At 40.0% G+C, this 18,297-nt stretch overlaps 1 long non-coding RNA gene across 11 annotated transcripts in view; it reads left to right on the top strand.

Annotated features, from left to right (window-relative positions):
- LOC129635788 (uncharacterized) overlaps positions 1-18,297 on the top strand; it is a 240,093-nt gene that overhangs the window by 169,526 nt on the left and 52,270 nt on the right. Inside the window, exon 5 of one of the 11 annotated variants that reach the window (XR_008706461.1) lies at positions 14,737-16,430. The exons of the other annotated variants lie outside the window; for them this stretch is intronic. This is a non-coding gene — a long non-coding RNA (uncharacterized LOC129635788). Of the gene's footprint in view, positions 1-14,736; positions 16,431-18,297 lie in introns of those variants that run through there. 11 annotated transcript variants of the gene reach the window in all.

Genomic DNA, 18,297 nt, shown 5'->3' with positions numbered 1-18,297 from the left:
CTGTTCATTTGATCGCTCCCCCCTTTTCATCCCTTCCATTGCAGTGGTGGCCTGAAAGTAGCATGTGGGTTAATTTTGAAAATGAAGATTAATTGTGTTTTGAGAACTTTGCAGCATCCCTTATGATATAATTAGCATTTCTCCATGTCATTGCACAACTTAATTTGAGAAACATTCTAGAAATTACCAGCAGAGCTGGTGTGATGTATTGGCAACAGCTGATGCTGATTAAGCTCATTGGCTAATATGGTCACAAAGTGCCACATGTAAGAAGCCTAAGGCCAGAACGCAGGAGAACGAAGATTCCCTGGGCGATTAATGGCTTGAAACGCCTGGATAAAGCCAAAATGAGAGAGATTTGATGACGGTATCACAGAAAGGTTAGGTAACACTATATCATTACTGTTATTTTAGTAGTTTGATTTTCATGGTGTTTGGCTCTAGTAATATTTTTTTAAAAACCCACCATTTGTCAACTTTCGGAATCAACGACTCATTTCTGTTGCTTTTCATGACTATATCTTTAGAGTGGGTAAAATTATGCAGGATTTAATTAATTGATATTTAAAAATTACCTGTTTTATTTCTTCATGCTGTCATGATGGGTGTAAATTATTTATATTGTGATAACTCTTAACATGTGATTTACCCTCCTGAAAAAAAACTTTTAAGCACACAATACAGCATTGTTAACAATAGTCATGGGGTTGTATAGCAGATCTTTAGAATTCATTCTTTTTGCATCGCTGAAATTTTACACCAGTTGAACAGCAACTTCCATTTTCCCTCCCCACAAACTACGATTTTTATTCATACTTTAATTATCCCCTAAAGAGTTGTACTGTACTAGAATATCAATGCCAATCTTATTTATTGTCTTTTTCTACTCTTTCAAGAAGTCTTATGTTGCCAAATTATTCATTGGCCTAATACTTCTTTTCCAAAATTGTTTATAATCTAATCCCATTATTTGAGAAAAATCTCTCCCCAAATTCCAGCTCATGAAAGCCTAATTCACCCACCTTTTTTTTTTTTTTTTTTTTTTGGATGGCCACTTGTATTTTTTAAACACCTATGTTGGGCCCCAATCATTTTTCCCACAGGCAGAAAACCTCTCAACCCTTACTTAACTTTCTTCCTTCAGAGATTTTCAGTTCAAATCTTAAAACTTTTGTTCTCTCTATTCTGAATGGCCTTCTACTCTTTGTGTCTTTTTCATCTGTCTTTTGGATATTGTTTTGAAAATAGAGTACATAATCTTGAAATAATTATGATGTATGTGGAGCCAGTAATATTTCAACTTATACTGTTTATCAAAGGCTTTTTAGGACTGGAAGGAAGGGCGCATTCAAGATTCATCTACAGTCATCGCAGTCTGAATGAATCTTTATTTCTGTGACTGTGACTTAGTTTAAATGTTCCATATTATTTTTCTATATAATTTTGTATTCTTACTGTGTTCTGCTTTTTTTCAACCTTATTTGACCTTCATTGTATCAATTTCAGTTTCTCCAATTTATCCACATGATATTAGATTATAACCCCAGTCTTTTGTGGTTTTCAGAAATCTTTCCTAGCCATGAAATGCCATCAGATCCTAATAGTTGCATGAAGTCAGCCTTTAAATAAAACCAGCAGGTTCTCTGCAGTCACCTCTCAGTTTAACACCAGGTGATTTACAATTGTAATTTAATTTCAAATACTTTAATTAGGAGTGTACTTTAGCATTATTTAACATACTTCCTATTTGAGTATGAAACATTAAATATGAATTCTCTTCATATGTCCCTTAAATTTAGGACATGAAACAATGAACTGTCTAGGAAGGCAGCGTTTCTTCTCACATATTGTTGGAATGTCTGGAGGAGAAACGATTGCCTATTGGTACAGTTTTTAGCACTCTGTGAAGACTCTTTTGTATAAACTATGTCTCCTTAGGTCTCTATGCTGGCAATTGCAGCACTGTAACTTTGGTTTTATTTTTAACTCAAGTCTGTGCAAATTACTCTTAAATGCAAATTACTCTGGAAGTTTTAGTGCTCAAGCATTTTCAGCCGCTTGCACTTGGGGTTGTCTAAGGCAGCAGAATCCTGTTCTAAAGAAGATTTTGGCAAAAGGCAAGATCATGGTTGTATGTGGTCCTTGATGAAGTGCACGTAGGACAAGAAAGAGAGGAATTTACAAGGGACCCTAAAGACAAACATGATTATTTTAATTGTGTAACAGTGGTACTTTGATATCCAGTGTGTGCTTTTCCTTTTCTTGATTTTTATCCATACTCTGATCAAGTAGCATGGAGGACAGACGTTGTTAAAGAAAAGGCAAAGGATGAGAGACAAGGAGATGTTCAGCTTGTGTGTGATAAGGCAGAGGCAACAGTCTTGAGTGCTGAGGCATCTGATTTGCACAAGGTGGGTATTTTAATAGAGCATTGTATTTTCCAAAAGCTTAGTTTGGGAAATCAAAGCCTCAGAGGTGTAAGTTCCCAAAATTTGTGATATACATATAGTACCAGCTTTGGGAAGACACCAGTAATTTCATCCAAAAACATTCCCAGAGATGCTCAGAATAATGTTTGACCAAGTGTCTGGATACCTCGTTGACACAGAGAATTAATCATCATGGGGACATTAAGTAAATGTTTGTGATCACACAGCTGGAAGTGGGTAGGCATTGAACTTGAATTGAGATAGGTAAGATACAAGAAGACTTTGCTTTTAGTAACTAGTCCTTTCATATCCAGCAGATATTAGGATCTTTCTCTGCATCTTTACAGCCATCCTAGTCTAGCACCAGTTTGCCTCATACCCAGAAACCACCGAGATGACTGGGAAACTGGTAACCCTCCCTTCATTTGCTTGCTCAGGAATCATAGTCCCCCAAAGCTATGGACAAAATCTGGACATTAAGGTTTTCATGTCACGGCTCCACGTTTCCAGACCTGGCTCCATCTGCACAGATGATGGAGATGCATTGTGCTTGAAGCAGAGAATTCAGAGTCTAAGGTGCGAGGCAAAATTGCCTATGGCCAGGGTTGCATAGCAAGTAGTTTTTATGTGTACTAACATTTGACACACACTGAGCTAGGCTGAGGGGATGAACTAAAGGAAAGCCTGTAGCGTAGCAGAATTTTGAGATGCCTGCAAGTATGTTCTGAAGTCATTGTCAAATCTCCACTAGTGAATTAGGTGTTGGTGGGGAATTCTACGGAGAAGGCAATGGCACCCTACTCCAGTACTCTTGCCTGGAAAATCCCATGGACGGTGGAGCCTGGTGGACTGCAGTCCATGGGGTCACTAGGAGTCAGACATGACTGAGCGACTTCACTTTCACTTTTCACTTTCATACATTGGAGAAGGAAATGGCAACCCACTCCAGTGTTCTTGCCTGGTGGGCTGCCATCTCTGGGGTTGCGCAGAGTCGGACACGACTGAAGCGACTTAGCAGCAGCAGCAGGGGAATTCTAAAGTGTTCCTACTTGCTTTCTGGGTGTATTCAATTTGTTTTATTGTTCAGTCTCTAACATTAATATGCATTAACAGATTTGTTTGTCAGTGTTAAGATTAAATGAGATAGTGCCGTTCTGTGGGTGGGTGTGTTGGTAGTGGGAGGGAAGGTCTTTTTAAAGTCATCTGTAAGTGAAATGTTCTTAGGACCTGACCCTATTCTGCCTTAGTTTAGTTATATTTGAGGACAGATAGTATATATCCTTTTCTAATTGCTCAAGGGTGCAGAGCTATAACTCATACAATGCTGCCTAATGTCCCTCCTGATTCCTATGGATTTCTCTGTCCACAACAAAGTATTCTGACTGTGACATGGACTAAATATCTCAAATTAGACATGAATAGTGGGATTTCTACTCCATTAGGCAGGCTGGTCCAGGGACTGTGGCCTGGGACTTGCTAGAAACGCTGCATCTATGAATTTCAACCTGCCCGCACTCACATTCCTTTACTCTCAGAAGTCACTGATGATGTTTCCTTTTTCTTCCTAATCAACCAACAAATATTAGTACACTTCATCACTACTTTATTGGTGATGATAAATCCAAATAATATTTACACCAAAATATTTTTGAGTATTGGTTTTGGAGGGGTGGAGGAAATTTTGAAATGATATTAACATTACTCAAGAAAGGAAAATAGGACATAGTTTTACCGGAGTGGGTAGCTATTCCCTTCAGGAAATCTTCCCAACCCAAGGATCAAACCTGGGTCTTCTGCATGGCAGGCAGATTCTTTACCATATGAGCCCCTAGGGGAGCCCTAGTTAGACAAGGATATCGCTGTATACAGAGCCCTGGGTTAGAGATACTCTGCGCCTGGCCCTGCCACTACTGGCTTCCTGGATGACTTTGGGAAAGTCATCCACCCTCATTTCCCTTTAATTTTCTTATCTTTAACAGAAGAATTAGGTACTCCCCATGGTTCCCTCACAGTGTCACATACTGTGATGGCAAACACATCCATTAACAAGTGCAGCAGATGGTCGGGTGTATTCTTTGCAAATCTCACATTCAGAGAATTACCAGCTTTGTTCTCCTTCGAGAAAGTCGTGGAAGCAGATGCTCTGTCCTCATATGTTTTTTTGAGAGCATTGGCAAGGCCTGTACTCACGGTATTGGTGGAATTGACTCTATAGCACAGACCTAAAGGGAATTATATATGGGAATAAGCTTGTGAATATATGCAGAAAGTGGGGTGTGTGTAAGTGTATGTATAAAATGAATTTCTGGGTTTTGAACTTTCTCTCCAATGGCCTGCAGTTTGGGAAGACAAGCCTGTATTTCCCTGCTTTGGTTCATTCAAAACACACTGAACACAATAAAATCACAGTAAGAGCGTCTGCTCCTGTCCTTGGCTCTGGGCTGAAAATGATTCCATCAGAATGGATAAAATAGCCATTCTAAGTTTACCTTAGCGTATCTGAATGAAGTGTTTTTTCTTCTTGTTCAGAGTGAACGACCCTTTTGTTCAAGCTCACATTTGTCTTTTTAAACTTCCTTTATCTTTTACTCTTAAGAAATAAAGGGGGAGAAAAGAGAATAAGGGTATGGAAGGCCCAGAGGTAACATGCTGACAGAAGTTCCATTGACCAAAAAATATATCTGGAAATGAAAAAAAAAAAGTGTCAGACACAAGATGATAAATGACTAAATTATCAGTTTGAAGGGGAATAATATGAGAAGAATGCAATTTTATTTTTAAAGCTAAAGAGTTTTCATGTTCAGAGATAAACTAAGAAATTTTAAACTTTAGACTTTTTAGTATAGTAAATGTATACTTTCTTAGTATAGTAAATGTATACTATTTTAAAATTGATAAATAAGAAAGAAGCTGTTTTATGAAAGTAAGCTACTACTATAGAATGCTTTTTAAAGTCCTTCAGCTGAAGTTTGAATATCTTACATTCTGATCTGCAAATACAAAGAACAATTGAAATCTGCATAGAATACAAAGTGATTTTTTAAAAATGAGGTTTGGATGATAACTCACCTGTGCTGACCCTTTCCTTCTCTTTGAAGTCATAAATTTGCTCATTACATTTTTGAATTAGAAATGAAAATAATTTTACTTCTTATTTTCACATTTATTGTACTTAGTGTTAAAACATCAAATGCCAAACTGTACAAGGAAATATTGTACCAAAATAGCTGGGAAGTGTGTATGAGATACTAAGGCATCTGGTTGAGAAAAATGAACACTAAATAAACTGCTAGACATCTGTTTTGTATCTTCAACATTAACTCTCAGGCTTAAAAAAATTTCCTAGATGTGGAAGGATCTTTTTTGTTGTACCTGATTGCATCCAGATGATTTCTGTCTAGAAATCAAGAGTAAAAAGATGTAAACCCTTCTGATAATGAGGTTCATCTCCTAAAACAGAGGTTGAAAGAAACCACGCAGAGGGGGTTTACAATCAGTTAGAAATGCCTTGACAGTCAGACACATACAGTTGTCTCTTCATTAACTTCTCCCCCTCCCACAATCAACCCATTTTACTTCTTCCCCAACCCAACCACGCACTTCTAATTTTGCCCTCATTGATGGGCCTTCAGTGAGAAAGCTGATGCATAAGTCTATCAGGTTTTCTCTCTTAGTATATGAGATCTATTTTAATCCTAAATAAGAGAACTGTCTGCTGAGATGCCAGGGACATTCATCAGGAAGCTTCCCAAGGGAGGGGGATGGTATTGAATTCTCTAGGAAGCCCATGGTAAAAAACTGTCACTAGGAAGACACTAGCAAACTCGTGGAACTCACTTCAGAAAGCAGCGGGGGGCCTGTTGAGCTCTTTTGGAATTTCTCTAGGGGTGAGTTTCCCTGGGTTTCCTGACCTCCAGCCCAGTGCAGGAGCAACAGGAAAATGAAAGCATGCCAGAACCGGGAGGAGAAACCTTTCCTCCTCCAGGGTCCCTCCGATATTCTGTACGGACAGAGATGGATGCCATGTCATATGGCGAGGGAGAGATGTTTCAGGATCATAAGGGTGGATTTGGAACTGGGAGGTAATAAGCTGGGAACTGGTACATTCCTTCTTGTTCTGGAGGGCAAAATCATGTCTGAAAATAATAGAATGCTAAAGTAAATCACAAACCACGCTCATGTAGGGGTGTGTGTGTGCGCGCGCGCGCGTGCATGCATGTTACACACACATGACTCGCTCAGTCGCGTCTGTTCGCAACTCCTTGGGAGGTAGCTGGCCAGGCTCTTCTGTCCATGGAATTCTCCATGTGTGTGTGTGTTAAGTCATTTTAGTCGTGTCCGACTCTTTGCGACCCTATGTACTGTAGCCTGCCAGGCTTCTCTGTCCATGGGATTCTCCAGGCAAGAATACTGGAGTGGGTTGCTGTTCCCTGCTCCAGGGGATCTTCCTAACCCAGGGATGGAACCCAGGTCTCCTGGCTTTTAAAAGATCAGTCCAGTCTTCTCTGCTTCTGTGATTTAAGCTATAAGATGATTATACGTTTTCTGTGTCTTTGAAAATAAGATATCATCAACTGAAGAACAAAACCACGAGGACCATGATGGTGCCATCATGATAGACAATCAAGGCCAATCAGACTGTGGCGTGCTATCAACTGTAATTGGCACCCTTGTTTCTGAGACATTAAAATGTGAAAGAAAGATTTCAGAAATGTTCAGTCTTGCTTTAGAATCAATGCAGCATAAGGAAAAAAGGATCATAGCTTTGGTTAGTAGCCCCAGCAAATGATCTCTTGTCTCCCTCTTCTGTGACCTTCAAAGCTTAATAATCTTTTTGTGTATTGTATTTATCCCAGCTTCATAAAAACTTTGATAGTTTACTTTCCACTCTTCTCATCACCTATAGTCTTTGGACTGCAGTTGATTCTATATGCCAATATTATTATTATCTGATTGTTTCATGTGTATCACACTTGTCTCCCTACCTCCCTTGTAATTCCTTGAGAAATCTTATTTGCAACTTAGATACATTTATATGAAGTTTGGATGATTTGATCAGTAGATCTGGTGAGCACAGTAAATCATTATTAATATATGGGGATTGAAAATAAGTAGCCCAATCACATGGGTTTTTGTGAAGATTATTTCTATTCCCATTTGACTTCATATGTCGAAATGTGGTTCACTGAGAAATGTTGGTCAGTCATAAATATTTACATTTAATTTGCGTAAGAATTGAACTTTGGTGTTTATATTCAAATTAAAAGCCAGAGCCTGATAGTATAAAATGAACATATATTTGAATTTGGCCTGAATGGAATAGATCTCTTAGATCTTCCACCAACATACTTGTCCACATCTCTGGGGGATGTACATTGTTCCCATTAAAATCAATTCAAGCTCATTGAATCTTCCTTTCCTGGAGATCGAGGTCAAAGGTAACCTTCATTGGCCAGCAGATACTGCTTGAAACCAAGGTCCTTTCAAGTATTTCTATGAGCAAAGATATTTCAAAAAGCAGACAGGGAAAGGAAATGATACATGGCTTTTCTCACTAGAGAGATTGCAACAAATCACGTTGGAAGAAAATATAATTTCAAAACAATGTTTTAAAGAACAAATTTTAAACATTTGCTGTAGTGACAGAGGGGGAAGGTTGTTTTGCAATTTAATTTTCAATTATAAGGGTACAAATTAAAGTCTGATGATGCTTAAATCTTGCTAGAGGTCTTTTGGACAGCAAAGGGTAGTGAAAGAGAGAAAGAGGGAGAAAAGAAATAATCACATTTTTTTGCCTGAGTAGTAAATTAATTTCCTGCTTTCTTTCAGAGGCAGATCATACCTCTGGGTGAAGTTTGTATTGCTTTTTTGCTTTCCTATTTCCCTGCATTAAGTGTGTTATTAATAAGAGTGGTGAATTTGAAGAATTGAGGGTGGCATCTATATTGCTTCCCAGGTGGCTCAGTGGTAAAGAATCCACCTGCAGTGTAGGAGACATAGGAAGCGTGGGTTCGATCCCTGGGTCAGGAAGACCCCAGTCATTGGAGATGGCAACCTACTCCAGTATTCTCGACTGGAAAGTTCCATGGACAGAGGAGCCTGGCGGGCTACAGTCCAGGGGGTCACAAAGAGTCAGACATGACTGAGCACAGGACACGCGCGTGTGCACACCCACACCCACACCCATATTGCACCCATTATGTCACTGAGCCTTCCTTCTGTCCAGTCCATGTACTGGCAGTCCTACCTAAACCCTGAAAACAAGAGGGCTAGAAGGAATTTCTAACTCTGATTTCTTTAGCCTGGGATGATTTTTAAAAATAAATACTTTGAACAAGCTTTATTTGAATTTAATTTGGGGAATAGATGGATGATGCTGAGAAGCTACTAAGGATAAAATGATTGATTTCTTTTCATTCAGACTTGAATTATGTGAAAACCATAACTATTAAATGGAGAAGGCAATGGCAATCCACTCCAGTACTCTTGCCTGGAAAGTTCCATGGATGGAGGAGCCTGATGGGCTGTAGTTCATGGGGTCATGAAGAGTCGGACACACTGAGTGACTTCACTTTCACTTTTCACTTTCATGCATTGGAGAGGAAATGGCAACCCACCCCAGTGTTCTTGCCTGGAGAATCCCAGGGACGGGGGAGCCTGGTGGGCTGCCGTCTCTGGGGTCGCACAGAGTTGGACACGACTGAAGCGACTTAGCAGCAGTAGCAGCAACTATTAAACTTAAGAAAAAAATATTGGAAGCAAGCTTTGGAAACAAGCTTTGGATTGTGATTCAGTTTTTTTTTTTTTTCCAAGCTACTAATTTTAGTTGATCAAAACTTTATTGTTTTATTTGTGGTTACATCCTGAGTCACAAGATGGCAAGAAGTGATGTAAAGCTTGGGAAATGGGGGAAGTCTGTGAAATTATTATAAAATTATTGAAATTTTAGCTAGTTATTTAGAACATCTAGGACATGGAAGCAACCTAGATATCCATTGGCAGATGAATGGAAAAGGAAGTTGTGGTACATATACACAATGGAATATTACTCAGCTATAAATAGGAATGCATTTGAGTCGGTTCTATTGAGGTGGATGAAACTGGAGCCTATTATACAGAGTGAAGTAAGTCAGAAAGAGAGAAATCCTGTATATTAATGCATATATATGAAATTTAGAAAGATGGTACCAACAATCTTACATGCAGGCATCAAAGGAGACACAGATATAAAGAACAGAGGTTTGGACTCAGTGGGAGAAGGCGAGGGTGGGATGATTTGAGAGAAGAGCATTGAAACAGGTACACTATCATGTGTAAAATAGACGACCAGTGTAAGTTCAGCGCATGAAGCAGGGCACCCAACACTCGTGCTCCAGGACAACCCAGAGGGATGGGGTGGGGAGGGATGTTAGAGGGCCGTTCACATCTATAGCTTGTGGCCAGTTCATGTTGACGTATGGCAAAAACAACCATCATATTGTAAAGCAATTATTCTCCAATTAAATTAATTAAAAAAGAAATTCTAGCTAGAAACAGCCTCACCATATATGCTTGAGATGGCCAGAATCCGACCCCTACATGATCATTCTCAATTCATGCTGTCTTCACATAATAGATTCATCATTATATTTCTCCTTGGAGCCTGGGTAAACATAGATACGATTGCAGTCAGTGGAACCATTCTATGAGAGGTACAAATGAGGAGATGAAATATATATACTTTGTTTAAATTTACTCACACCTAAGGCTTTCATTTTTCTTGAAGTTATGCACATTTCGTGGATACTTTAGGAAATAGGCAGGTCTTTTCAAGAGCTGAATTTTCAGGCTCTTCCATATGAGATTAGGGAAAGAAAGGGAGATTCTAGAAAAAGCTAGAACTGTAGGGTCCCTTTCTTACTGCCCCTCAGCATGTCTTTGTGACTGGGGGAAACATTGTTTGGGGATACTGCCTGTCAAAGATGCACAACCTAAAAGTTAAGAATTATATGCTGCTTGGCACACAAACTAAGGACTTAAGCCCAGAGTCTAGCATCTCAGACAGCTCTGAGAGACTGCTTCAGAGAGGCACGGGAGGATCCAGGGTGCACAGGGGTTTTTGCAACAAAGACCAGGTAGTCAGAATATGAAAAGATTACTGTTAATGAGAGAAAACCAGACATCTCAAGTGGGGGAATCTCTGTATGAAAAGATGGAAACGTCTGGGCTCGCTGAAATCATTGCTTCCATATGCACCTCTCAGCTCTCTGGGGCCAGTGTTCTGTGGTTTCTCATCTGGGGTTTCCCCAGGGGCACGTCAGGGAGTGGCTGCAGGGTCTGGTTTGATGGTGGGCATCATGTTTCCATGCCGAGTCCCCCCAGGGCTCACTGCTGGCACCGCTGGAATATGATGGCTTGATGGCTGCCGCATCTGTTGTTCACTAATATGGCAGGCAGTATTTCTTTCATTGACGCACACAACCTACCAAAAAGGTCACTGAAGAAACTGGTAAGATGTGGTAATGCCAGGACACATTGAAAGTGAAGTGAAAGTGTTAGTCTCTCAGTCGTGTCTGACTCTCTGTGACCCCATGGACTGTAGCCCGCCAGGGTCCTCTGTCCATGGGATTCTCCAGGCAAGAATACTGGAGTGGGTTGCCATTTCCTTCTCCAGGGCATCTTCCCGATGCAGGGATCGAACCTGGGTTTCCTGCATTGCAGGCAGAGCCACCAGGGAGGCCCACACGCTGGGACTTTCAAAACTGAGGTCCAAGAACTATTGGTCTCTTTCGGTGTCTGAGTAGATAGAGACAGCAGCTGTGATCTGTAGCAAGAAAGAGTGAGCCAGAATCAAATTGGAAGCTCTGAGTTGCAGACCTGCCTCCATTCCTTACGGAGCGTCTCAGAAGCCGTAAAGTAGGTTTCTCATTGTAAAGTAGAAGTGGCCGTTTTTCCTAAATTACATCATCCAGTGAGACACTATTGGGTAAATAAAAGCTTCTCTGTAAGCTCTAAATTGCTGTGAAAATGTTAATTGTGGTTATTACTTTGTGGCATATTTGGCAGCATCTGTAAATGAGATTCTCTGCTTTCTTGTATAAACATCTCTTTTACTCCATCTCTTGTACATAAGTCTAAAAACATAATAAAAACACTACTCCAATACTGTTGCCACAAGATCTAGGATCAGTTCAAATATACTGTCATCTAAATTTATAGGAAAAAAGATTTTTTCCTATCAGTTTCTCAGTTTACAAGAAACAATCCTCTTTCCAGCCTACCCTCTCCTCATAAAACAAACCAAAACACCCCCCCAAACAGACAACAAATAGTGATCTGAAGTCAATGGTTTATGTTGACTGATATATCAAATGGTGGCCCCAGTCCACATTCAGATTAATGGCGCCTGGGGTGTTTTTTCCTGAGTGGTTGCTTGGATATTTAATCCTTATGGCTAGGAGTCTGGCTCAGAGCAAATAAGCAGCAAATCTTCAAGAAGTCTTCATTCTAAAGTATGGAAGAAGTTGCTGCTTTGTATCATAGCCTGGATATTTTAGTTTCAAATAGAATACACTGATATTTAGGCTTAGATCTGTTTTGTGCTTTCATATCAACGGCTAGGTTGGAAACATTGACCTTTATCTACATAAATTTATGTCAGCAAACTCCACTGTGAGGAGCATGGGACTTAGAATTAAAAGACCTGAATTTCATTTCAGCTTTATCATTTAAGAGACATTTATTTTAAAAAAATGAACAGGCTGTATGACAGAGTTTTATTTAGATGTTAAAACTCCTTGTAATTCCTCGCTGTTATTATTTGTAACAGGCAGATGGGAGAGTTACTTAAAGAGAAAAACTAAGGAGGTCTTTCAAAGTAAGAGCTTTTAAGAATTTTGCTTTACTCCGCTTAGCTTTTATGCAAGACCTGCGTTAGTACATGTTCTCACCAACTGAACCCAGACCTTTCAGCATTTGTCTGGCAGGGAGCAGTTATAGAGCCATCGTGAATTTGGAGAAGCTGGAGCGGTACCACCAAGCCCCTTCTCTGTGCACAGCATCCTGCATCTCAGCCTCAAGATGCTGAGAAGTGAAACATTTCCTGCCATATCAGTGGGTGGGCAAGAAATGTCCCAGCTACCTGCGATTCCAGCTATCTGCAACTCCAAATGTGAATGAGGGCTCCCCAGAGGGACCACACTGCCTGCGATCCAGCAGATGCCTCCACCCTCCTTGGTGGCTGCCGAGGAGCTGGTGGAGGGGAAACGCGCAGCAGCCGTCCTCCACATCTGCAGGTGAACAAGGAGTCATGGATGCGCACAGTCAAGAAAGGGGGTGTGGCCCAGATAGCTGAGGTGTGTAGGGAAGGAACGCATCCAGAGGCTGGCATCTTCCCACACAGAATCAAGAAAGGGAGTGTGGCCCAGATAGCTGAGGTGCATAGGGAAGGAACGCATCCAGAGGCTGGCATCGTTCCACACAGAAGAACAATGAATTCCTTAACTTGATACATGGTTTTCCTTGTGTGTGTGTGTTAGCCACTAAGTTGTGTCTGACTCTTTGCAACCCACGGACTGTACCCTGCCAGGCTCCTCTGTCCATGGGATTCTCCAGGCCAGAATACTGGAGTGGGTTGCCATGCCCATCTCCAGGGCATCTTCCCAAATCAGGGATTGAGCCCCATCCATCTTCCCGCATTGCAGGCAGATTCTTTACCATCTGAGCTACCTGGGAAGCCCTGGTTTTCCTTACTTAACAGTAATTTTTTATGTTCAGACTGCCTGCCCCTTTGTTACAAACTTGTATATGGCCTGACTCTCTCTCCCGCCTCCTCAGAGCAGTCTCTCAGGGTTACCTGAGATGCTGTCTCCTGGGCTCAGAGTCCTTAACATTCCCACCAAATGAAATAGCTCTCTACTTTCAGGTTGCGACTAGTATTTTTAGTCGACAACACCACAGCTTGGAACAGTGTGTGAGCATCTGTGCTTTGTCTCCATTTATTTGTGTCCTAACATAATTGCTTCTTTACTTTGTGGCATTTCAGCTTAAGAAAGGTTTCAGAGGAATGCTCTACTTTTGGGGCAGCCAGGAAACCTGTTCTTATATAGGAAGACTGTACACATTTTCCCCTACCCATTATAGGAGGCTCAATTCTGAACTTGCTAGGGCAGCTGTCAAGGTGAACAGTTTTGCACTTGACCTTTAAAAATGTAGCATATTCTCACAGAGAAGTTGGGAGGTAAAATATCCACCTCTGATAATATAGGAAAATTATGTGGGTGAAGATGCTCAAGTGTATCTATGCAAGGTTCAAAAATGTCTAGTGCATTAGAGCCCATTATTTGCCTGACTTATTTTCAAGTTTTTGGAAGCTCATTATTTTTGCCTGGAAAATCCCATGGACAGAGAAGCATGACAGGCTATGGTCCCAGGGGTCGCAAAGAGTCAGACATGACCTAGTGACTGAACAACAACCGCAACAAAATCTCATTGGAGTATTTGGGCTTGTTGACTATTTGTCAGGCTGTGAGATACAGCCTTATTTATCCCTGATTCATCAGGGAAGTGCTATGAAGCTGTGTTGAGCAATTCTTGTTTTTGCCCTTCGCAAGCATCTACCAGTAGTAGAATCTGCTACATAAATGTAGGTAAGATCAGCCCGCTGTGCTGCCACAGTGCTTTCTAGGACCTTAGGACAAGAAGTCAATGTCATGCAGAAGTGTAAACAGCCATTAAGTTAATTTCCCCAGTGATGAAATCAAATGAGGTGCCAGCGTCAGAGTGACAAATCATTTTTGAATTAGAAAAACAACTTTAGCTTCTCAATGCCTTTGAAAGAATCTTTAGAAAGGTTATTTCAAGACAGGTATATCTGAAATATATATCCAAGTTTGTGTGTGTGTATGTGTGTGTGTATGTGTGTGCAGTTACAGATTGGGAGAAATCATTCTTCCCACCCCATCCTGGTGCTCTCTCTGTCTCCTTTTTCCTTTCTTCCTCTCTTTCTCTTTGTACACACACACACCCCTCTTTTGTGAGCAGTTCTCTCAAAGTGCTGTGTTAAAATGATGTTCCTCCAGTTACTCACATAATACACCTAAGTTATGGTTTCCAGACTGGAAATTTTTAGAGGCTAGTGAGATGTACTGATCAGTAGCCACGTTACCCAATTCTGTCTCAACTTCTTTCCTTCTCATTTGAGGGTAGCACCCTATAATAAATACAGAATACAAAGAATCATCAGAAGGTTTAGTATTAACATATCTAGGGTATATCCAGATTGTCTAATGAATATTTTCCAATGTTTAATTCTTTTCTCTCCTGACAGCAAGTCCACTAGGAGCCAAGTGGCTGGAAGAATAAATCCTCATGATGATCAACTCCAAGTTCAAGACCCCAGGGTACCAGGATCCCAGTCTTGCAAAAGCCATAGGCAGGCTTTAAACATCTGAATTACCTGATCTGATCTGCACTTTAAGAGATTATTATGCGCTCTGACTAACATCTTCCTATTTCCCTGACTCCCTGGCCCTTGGCAACCACCATTCTATTTTCTGTTTCTATGAAATTTGGCTTTTTAAAATTCCACCTGTAGGTAATAATCACATTTGTTGTTGTTCAGTCGCCCAGTCACGTCCGACTGTTTGCGACCCCATGGACTGCAGCACGCTGGGCCTCCCTGTCCTCACCATCTCCTAGAGTTTGCCCACGTTCGTGTTCATTGCACAAGTGATGCAATATCAAATGTAATATGCAAAGTAATATCCTATACTATTTGTTTTTCTCTATCTGACTTATTTCACTTAGCATAATGCCCTCAAGGCCCATTTGTGTTGTGGCAAATGGCAGAAGTCCCTTCTTTCTCATGACTGATACACATACACACATAGGTATAACACATATTCTTTATCCAGTTATCCTTGACAAACCCTTAGCTGTTTCCTTGTCTTGGCTATTGTGAATAATACTGCAAAAAACACGAGCATGCACATACTTCTTTGAAAACTTGTTGCATTTCCTTTGGCTGCATATCCAGAAGTAGAATGTCTGGATTATATGGTAGTTCTATTTTTAATTTTTAAGGGATTCCCATACTGTTTTACATGGTGGCTATACCAATTTACATCCCTACCAACAGCATATGAGGTTGCCCTTTATTCCATGCCCTTGCCTACATATTATTTCTTGTCTGTTTGACAGGTGTGAGGTGATGTTTGTTTGTGGTTTTGATTTGCATTTTACTTATGATTAGTCATGCTGAGCACCTTCTCTGTGTCATTTGACCATTTGCATATATTCTGTAGAAAAATATCTATCCATTTTTAAGTCAGATTCTCTTTTTGCTATTGAATTGTATGAGTTCTTTATATATTTTGGTCATTAACCCCTTATTAGATATTTGATTTGTAAGTATTTTCTCCCGTTTCAGTGGTTATCTTTTAATTTTGTTAATGATTCCCTTTGCTGTGGAGAAGCCTTTTAATTTGATGTAGACTCACTTGCATATTTTTGTTTTTGTTGTCAAGTCCAAAAAATCATTGCCAAGACCAATTTCAAGGAGCTTATTATCCCCTATATTTTCTTCTAGGAGTTTTATGATTTTAGGCGTCACCTTCAAGTCTTTGATCTATTAATATTTTGATTTGATTTTTGTGTATGGTGTAAGATAGGGATCCAGTTATTTATTTATTTATTTTTTGCATGTGGATATCCAGTTTATCTACCATTGTTTACAGAAGAGACTATTATTTCCCCTTATATTTTCTGCTCCCTTGTTGACTGTATATTTGATACTTTGGGGCTCTTGATTCTGTTCTATTTGCCTGTGTATCTGTTTATGCCAGTACTGTACTGATTTGATTACTATAGTTTTGTAATATAGTTTGAAATCAAGAACTCTGATGCCACCAGCTTCGTTTTTTTTTACTCAAAATTTCTTTGGCTATTCAGGGACTTTTGTAGTTCCATATAAATTATATATTTTTTCAATTTCTGCAAAAATTCTATTGGAATTTTGACAGGAGTTGCATTGACTTACAGATGGCTTTGGGTAGTATGGGCATTTTGACAGTATTAATTCTACCAATTCATGAACATGAGATAGCTATTCATGTTTGTGTGTGTGTCTCCTTCAGGTTCTTTCACCAGAGTCTTACTGTCTTCAGTATACATGTCTTTCACCTCCTTGGTTAGATTGATTTCTAACTTTTTTGTTGTTTTTGCTGCTACTGTGAATGAGATTGTTTACTTTTTAAGATATTTCATTGTAGTTAGAAGATGAATAAGTTCTGGGTATTCAATGCACATTATCATTATTATAATTAGCAACATATACTTGAAAGTTGTTAGGAGAGTAGACCTTAAGTGTTCTAATTGTGAAGAGGAAATGTGACATGATGTAAGCATTAGCTAGCACGATGGTGGTAATCATTTTGCAATACAGAAATGAATCAAAACAACCCATTGTACAGCTTAAACATACACAATGTGGTATATCAGTTATATTGCATAAAGCTGGGGAAAAATAGATCATTTTGGTTACTTTGTGGAGAAAATTGATTAGAGGGAAGAAAGGGGAAACAGAGCAGTTAAGAGGTTACTCTTATCTTCCAGATGGGAAATGAGACTTGGATTGAGTTATAAACGTGGAACTGATGTGAAATAGTTGGATTATGATTAGTTTTTGGAGGTAGTGCTGGCAGGACTTGCTCATGGTTTGGAAGTAGAAAATAAAGCAAATGGCAGAATCCAGGGTGACTGTTAAGTCTGGGAATTAAACAACTGGGTGAATGATATTGGCATTTAGTGAGATGGGAAGAACTTTCTGGAGAGGAATGGGTTGGGTAAGCAAGTGTTCTATTTGGTGACATAAATTTCAGATGCCTATTATATATCCAAATTGCAACAGATAGTTGTATAGTTTATTTTGTGTCTCTTGGAATCCAAAATTTTTTAATCACTGCTTCATAAAAATAATCTATTAATTAAATTAGAACATGGCAAATAGAAATTAGCTCACAGCTAGATAAAATTCAAGTCCTTAGATTAGCATTCAGAACAACTCTTTGCCTACTTACTTAACCTCATCAATCTCTATTCCTCTTTCACAATCTAAGCTGTAATCATATCAAGCTATTTGTGGTTCCCCAGACACATTATGATGACATATGCTCCCATGACTTTGCTTGTGTCCCAAATTGCAATTCCTTTTTCACCTCTTTCCATGTGGCTAATTCCTAACTCATCCTTAAAGACTCTATTTTGGTGCATGTCATCCTTGAAAACATCCCTAACCTTCCTAGTTGATGGACTCTTTTACTTCAGGTTGGCACCCAAGGCCTTCTTCAGCTCTAACATTTGTTATTCAGTACCATAATCATTCAAATGTTTGTCTTCTGGACTAACTTTTTGAATCCAAAAAGTTGTCTTGATTTGTGTTTCCCTAACAGTGAGAATTGCAGAAGGCAATGGCACCCCACTCCAGTACTCTTGCCTGGAAAATCCTATGGACAGAGGAGCCTGGTAGGCTGCAGTCCATGGGGTCGCTAGGAGTCAGACATGACTGAGTGACTTCACTTTCACTTTTCACTTTCATGCACTGGAGAAGGAAATGGCAGCCCACTCCAGTGTTCTTGCCTGGAGAATCCCAGGGACGGGGGAGCCTGGTGGGCTGCCATCTCTGGGGTCGCACAGAGTTGGACACGACTGAAGTGACTTAGCAGCGGCAGCAGCAGCAACAGTGAGAATAGGCTTCCCAGGTGGCTTAATGGCAAAGAATCTACCTGCCAAGCAGGAGATGCCTGTCAAGAGATGTGGGCTTGAGCAGTGAGAATGGCTGTACTAGTAGATGATCAGACTGATTTGTTGAATGGATAACCATTTCTTTTCC

Source organism: Bubalus kerabau, chromosome 21 (genome assembly GCF_029407905.1).
Source record: "Bubalus kerabau isolate K-KA32 ecotype Philippines breed swamp buffalo chromosome 21, PCC_UOA_SB_1v2, whole genome shotgun sequence".
Classification (NCBI taxonomy): Eukaryota; Metazoa; Chordata; class Mammalia; order Artiodactyla; family Bovidae; genus Bubalus; species Bubalus kerabau.
The sequence above is the reverse complement of the archived record's forward strand: the minus strand, read 5'-3'. Positions and strand labels throughout refer to the sequence as shown.